This window comes from Pelodiscus sinensis, chromosome 2, assembly GCF_049634645.1.
Source record: "Pelodiscus sinensis isolate JC-2024 chromosome 2, ASM4963464v1, whole genome shotgun sequence".
In the NCBI taxonomy this organism is placed as follows: domain Eukaryota; kingdom Metazoa; phylum Chordata; order Testudines; family Trionychidae; genus Pelodiscus; species Pelodiscus sinensis.
Genome location: NC_134712.1, coordinates 152966839 through 152974050, shown reverse-complemented (window position 1 = coordinate 152974050; position 7212 = coordinate 152966839).

Here is a 7212-nt window from a genome sequence, read left to right as displayed (position 1 = left end):
TTGGGGGTGAGGGAGAAGCTGGTCTGAAAGCACAGGCCAATGGTTCACATGTTTTTGGAACTCCACAAGCAACCTCTTATGAGAGGAAAGTCAGCTTTGCGGCAGCGTCCAGCCTCCTTGGAAGTGGGGAGTAGTGAGAATATGTCCCCAACGGGGCTGGGCCTGCCAGGAAACAACCAAATGAGCTTAAAACTCCCCCAGCCCTCATTGGCACACAGAGCCCTCTCACCCAAGGCAGTGGCATTGAAATGTCATTTGTGGGTATAAAATTTTCATCATCAGAACTGGAAGTGTCACTGTCAGTATGGTCACCAGACTTAGTGTACTTCATGATGTAAGACAGGGCTACTTTACTTTGGAAGCCCCAAGGGCCACAATGATACTCACAGCACGTGGTTGCATATACATACAAATATATATGCAAATAGCTTCTTTCACACTGATGGGCATGAATACAAAGATTAAGGCAAGACTATCCAACACACAGGCCCCATTTAAGTCAGTTCTGCTGATATTAATAAAAATGCAATATTTACCCAATTTCCACCTATATGACAGCACTTTTAATGAGCAATAGCAGTCCAGGAATTTACCTACTAAAACACATATCAACAGAAGACCATTATATTGACTACTTTTTTGTTTTGGTTTCCAGCCGTGGGCTGTGTGTTGAGCCTGAGTAAACCCAAACTGCACCATGGGCTGCAAACAAACAGGCCACGGGCTGTGTGTTGAGTAGCCCTGATGTAAGAGATCTGTGTGGGGAATGAACGCTACAAATAGTTTTTACATGTGAACATTATCTCATCTGTGTAGCTTTCATATGATGCTGTTGAACTCTAGTGCAAAATAAGAACATATAAGAAGCTTATAGGTTGTCAACGTAATGGACGTGAGGACCCATTATTCTTTTTGAATCCAACATAGACATATTAAGGACATACCTGATTCTTAACATCTTAATTAAAAATGCATTTAGTAGACACAGTAGCACTAAAATATTTTAACTGGTGGGAGTGCTGAAATCAGCCCCTTTACCCCTGTCAGCCCACAGCCCCAGAGCTGAGTCCAGGAAAGGGGACTCGGACAGGGATAAGGGAGCCAAACCTGAGGCCTCACCTAGGCATAGAGATGGCAGGCAGGACCCCAGGCGCAGCAGCAGAGCCCTACGTAAAACATGACAGTGCTGCAGCACCCCACACATCCCTAGTTCCTGTATCTATGAGTGTGACTATATCTACACTGCTCCCGTTGTGCACAAAAAATATGCAAATGAGGTGAAGCGTAGAATATTTCTGTGCCTCATTTGCATAATGAATGAGGTTCCGTTTTTGTGCAAAACCCCCCTCCTGCACAAGAGCCGTTCTTCCTGAAAAAAATGCGGATGAATGGCTCTTGCATAAAAGCCTCTTGCGCAAAAACAGAGCCTAATTAATTATGTAAATGAGGCACAGCAATATTCCATGCTTTGCCTCATTTGCATATTTTTTGCACAAAATGGGCGCAGTATAGACATAGTCTTTATGTTTAAGAGAAAGGACATGATATGAGGATATGTTTAAGGGAAAGGACATGAAGGAGTCTTCATCTTATCTACTTACTATATAAAAGTGTCATAGAAGATAATTGTCAATACAGCTACAGTGGATTTAATATGTATGATCATATGTTTGAAGCACTGGAGATTTGCCTGTTCTGTAAAATATATGTGAGCTGCAGTTCTGTAAAAGATGATAAAAGGTCAAATTGAATTCTAGGGACAAAAGAGCAAGTTGGTCCATGTGGTTACAGCTTCCAAACATTTGTATCAGGAATCTGTAAATGTACATAAAATTAAGGAGCACTGAGTACCTCTCCAAACAATGTGATCATTGTTGGCAATATCTTCATTATTTTTTCCTTAAAATATCAATGTATTGGCTCATGTGCCAAGGGGCACCTCGAACTTATACCATGGTGTCAAGTTAGTTTTCTTGTATTTATTTAGTAACAATTTTCCTGATTTTTAGAGAAATGAAACAATGAGCTCCGGTAAAAGAAATGAAAAATTTTAAATGGCAGGATTGTACATCCCTTCCAAGCAATATAGTTGGTAGCTAAGTAGAGAGCCAGACTATAATTTATTTCTCTCAGTAGCCAGTATTCCACTGTGGTGGAGGTCGTTAGGGTTAGCAGCTCACAAATTTTGTGTGCAGTGCTGCTGCCTCCCAGGTAGGTCCCTGCAATCTACATGGGACATCATGCCATCTTGCAAACTCTAGTTATTTAATGGGAATCAGGCTAGAGAGAGCCAGGGAGGCAGGCCAAGTTTGGGTGTGTGTTAAGTAAAATACTGAATCCAGTTTCATTCGCCTTGTTATTATAATTGTTAAATAAAAGCATTTCACTGATATCTGAGACCCACCCTGCTTCATGAGACTACAATACCAAGTCTCTAAAACCACATGCAACAGACATTTATATGTATTCTTACTCCTATATAGATTTAGCGCAGCCATGAAGAAGGGGATTATCAGTGATTGCAAACCTGGAAAAAATTTTAAGTGCAGGTCTGCTGATGAGGAGAGGCAAAAGGGGCAATTGCCCCAGGGTCCAGTGATTCAGCAGAGCTTGGGCTCCCAGTTGATGCTGCTGCTGTGGCAGTAGTGCCACACAGATCCCTGGATCCTTTAAATTGCTGCTTTAGTGCTGCATGGTGCACTCCAGGCAACTCTGAGGACTGGGGGCAGGGAGCACCACAGTCTAGTGAGGTGCCCATGGCTGGCTGTCCCAGCCCCGTCCCTTCTAGAAATGCTGAGCCAGATCCCAACACACATCTTGCCCAGAGGCCCAGCAAGGCTGTTTTAGTTGGATCACAGAAAGGCACAGTTTAATGTCTGTTCTTACCAAATTTGCTACTCTCAGATTATGAAAATCCCATCCTTTTTTTCCAGACTACTTTAAGCACAGCAACCATGAGGAGTTATTTGAAAAGTTACTGATATGTACAGACTATTTGCATAATGTTCCCAAACAAAAAGATGAAACCATTTTCTTAGGATTCAGACTCAGAGACCATAAAACCATTTTCAACTCACATGAGGGTGGGGTGAGGGGAAATCAGCAACTGTACAGTTATAGAACACAACTAATAATGTAAGTGTACTCAACCTATGCCAGGAACTGGCTAATCATTTGATCTTAACTTTTTGTTCCAGAGGGAGTGGGGCAGGAAAGAAAATATTGTAAATTAATTTTTACATCAATTTAATTGGAACCGGTTGAAAGCTGGAACAGCTTGTTCCCTCCTGTGAAGAATGGAGACTTAAGACAAAAGGGAAAAATTAAAAGACTGGAAAAGCAGAATAATATAAAACTTTTTAAGTGAAACTTGTATAAGAAATGAAAGTGTGAAAAACTATAGGAAAGCAAATACTGGTGGGTTTTTTTTTTAAATTATATTCCTGGTGGTTTGTAATTGTTGGGTTTCAACTAATTAACATAACATAGGAAAGAAATAACTTGAACACACCATTAATACTGTACTTTAGGTAATGTATCCAAGTTTCATTAAAAAGTAAATAAAATAATAATATTTTGTTGCTGTGTTTATTTGGCCTAACACATAAAAATTCACTGTAGACTTACACATTGAGTTCCATAAATTCAGGTTTTTATATACTAAACTGACAATATCATGTGAGTAGTAGTAATTCTTTGGCAACTGCATGCCAGAACTGTAAATTCAAAGAAGGTATGTCTAGGTTTGAATGTTTGGTCCTTTTTAAACTCAAGTTAATTCATTACCTATTCACCTGAATTAACCAACATGACTGTAAATGCTAGTCTGTATTAGCAGTAAACACTAGTAAATGCTCCAATACACAAATGTTTGTGGTTTAGCCTGGGGCTCAACCTGTCCTGGAACAAATTTATATGGAGTATCTAGACTGGCATTTACAGTTCTGTTAATTAATTTGAGTTATTTGAAAAGCAGTTAACTCTAGGTGAAACAAGACTACAAACTCAAGCCTGGACATATTCATAATAAAGAGACAAGATAGAGGAGGTAGTATATTTAATTGAACCAATTTCTGCTATTGTAAGGAGCTAGATTTTGAGCAACTCAGAGCTCTTCCTTGGGTCTGGGAAAGGAAACCAAATAGCTGCCACATTTCTGTGAACTATATTCACAATAGTCACACAACAGAAGCATTGGCGTATTATAATATGATTGACTGCCCCACAAATTTTGCATTTTAAAAAATGTTACAAAGGAAAAAAATACTGAGTACCAGTAGCAGAAACGCTGGCTAGAACAGTCCTACAGCTGTGCATAAGTGAAAAAATATTTTAATAGCTAAGTTATCATGCCCAAGTTATCATGTTATCAAATGTAACAAACAAAAGTTATTCTGTGTTGGGGACAGAGCAGATCTAGCATCATTATACAAATAAGTAACATTATACAAATGCTATGCAAATTAGCTGTATGTTTATGAAACAGTGAATTGTACAATACCCAATGCTTTATAATAGCACCAATCTTTAAGATCTTGGATGCACTGGGTTTTCTGTCAGTTTGTTTGCTAGTGTATTAGACCAACTATTCATAAATAAAAAGAAAACTCAGTAGAGTGGAAAAAGTGTTCCCCGGTATTTACATTAATACCGTGCTGCTCACATGGGTGCTGAGTGTCATCGAACCAAAATCTAAACTCTGTATATAGTGGAATCTATGTCAAGCCAGGAGATGTGGCAACAGCCCCTGCATCCCTAGTTCCTGCACCTATGCTTGCTGACATTGTCGGACAGAACAGTGCATCTCTTATATCGGTTTTCTCTTTTTGTGATTGCTTCTTTTAAGGTTCCCTAAATAACTATCAAGTGGCAAATAAAATGATCTCCGTAAGGTTTATGTATATTATTTATATTTACAGTGTGCATTGGTATCGCAAAGTATAAGCAAATAATTATTCATTATTATTGTTATTATTGTATTTATTACTCCAAGAAGAAGAAATGCTAATTCTTATATGCAAAAGAGCATCTGGTGACATGCAAAAAGTTAATGGTGCTTGGGAGCTTGGCTACATTCAAAAGTTATATTATTTTAAGCATACTGCACTAATTAAAGTAGTGCCGTGCCTACCCCCTCCCCCAACATACATTATGGCTCCATTTATCTTGGGCAATTTTTTCTGGCAGAAAATATGCTAATGAGGGACTCATTAGCATAACCCATGATCTCATTAGCATATTGTCTGCCATTTCTTTTTACGCAAGGGGTTTTTGCTCAAAAAGAAGCTGTGTGGATGGGGTTTTGTTGCGCAAAAACCTCCTTTTTGTTCAAGATCCCTATGCCTGTCCTGGAAAGGCATAAGGATCTTGTGCAAAACGGGTTTTTTTGCACAAAAATCCCTTGCACAAAAAAAATGGCAGAAAATATGCTAATGAGATTGCATCTTATCCTAATGAGTCCCTCATTAGCATATTTTCTGCCGGAAGAACTGGCAGTGTAGATGAAGTGTAAAGGCACTTTATACTGGTAGCTGCTATTGTACAGAAAACAGAATAACTATGCCACTCCAGTATAAGTCACTTTTATTTTATATCAGCATATATATAAGTTTTCACTTTTTGTCATTGCTTCTTTTAAGGTTCCCGCTGGGGCTTGACCTGATAGAACTATTTCAGTAAAAAAAAATCACACTCTTACCCAAAATAGTTTTACCAATAAAATTTTAAGTATAGAGAAGGAGTAACGGTAGTTCGGAATAGGAAGCTTAATCCAAACTACCTTGTCCGTGCAACGTGTAGCCACGGGCACGGAGTCCGAACTAGCGGACATTTAAAAATGGCGGCGCCCGGCAACTTTGGTTGCCTACATTAACCACCCTAGTTCGAACTAGGGTGGTAGTGTAGACATACCCTGAGTTCTTGAGTCCTGGCCCAAGATTTTGAAAAATCCTAAAGTTATGCTCCTAAATCCATATTTAGATACCTTTCTAGGTGGTGTGATTTTTTAAAAATGCTGAGCACCCAGTTGCTTACAATGAGTTCACTAAATATTAAAGTCAACAGGAGCTGTTGGATGCTCAGAAATTTTGAAAATCCTACCAACTATTGAGTTGCCTAAATACAGATTTAAGAACATAATTTTTGGCTCCTGATTTTTTGTGGGGAATGGATGGGAGGGGAGGAAGCAGGGGTTGTTTGTTTTGTGTTTTATTTGAATGAGAGAGGAGAGTTGTCTCTGGGTTCTCATTTTACTTGAGTTATCATTGCCAGTACAGATATCACTTTTATTGAAAAACATCTGCTGGTTGTTATCCTTGATCATTTTTTTTCTCCTACAAGTGTCAGTCTGCTTTAACCAGACTGTTTTTACCACCTGAGGAATATTAGCAAATGTTTGACTTTTGTTTCTGACGACTACAGAGATGGTAAATGCTAAACTGTTTCCTTATCATTCATTGCTCATCGACTAGCAGATAATATACTTCATAGTCTTAAGTTTGTACAAATTGTTACTGGACAACAAAGTGTATAAGCTAATATAATTTTTTGGATCAACATAAGCTTTTGAGCAACACAGAGCTTGTCTCTCTCACCAACAGAAGTTGGTCCAGTAAAAGATATTACTTGTCTCTCTAATATTCTGGGTCCCGCATGGTTACAAACATACTGTACACAGAAGACAACAGTTCAATTTTGCAACAATTTTTGTGCTCTTGAGTATTTCTTTCTGTTCCCCGTGGAAACACAAACAAAACATTTAGAGGGTTTTCACAAAAACGATTTGTCTAAATATCCTTTTTCTAATCAAAATGGTCACTCGCAGCCTCCAGAAAGTCCACCCTGGGACATGAGAAACTGTCCGATGGAAACCTTTGTGGCAATTGATTTGCCTTTGTGAAATGTTTGTGTTGATGAAACGTCGTATGTTGTTGAAAAAAATGTTGTGTAGAAATGTTTCCAACTATCTCTACTAACAAGATTCTTGAATATTCAAATAATATCTCTGATTTTATGGTTTTCACATTAGTCTCCTGTTGGATTCCATGTCTGTTATATATTTTAGAGAGTTAATGCATCTGTGTGTGTGTGTGTGTCCATCCGTCCGTCCGAATGGCAGTCAGTCTGTTTGTTCAAGAACTCCTCCTAAAGAGTAAGATCTAGACCCACTAAATTTGGAATGCAGCTTCCTCTTATCATAACTTAAAGCAAGGT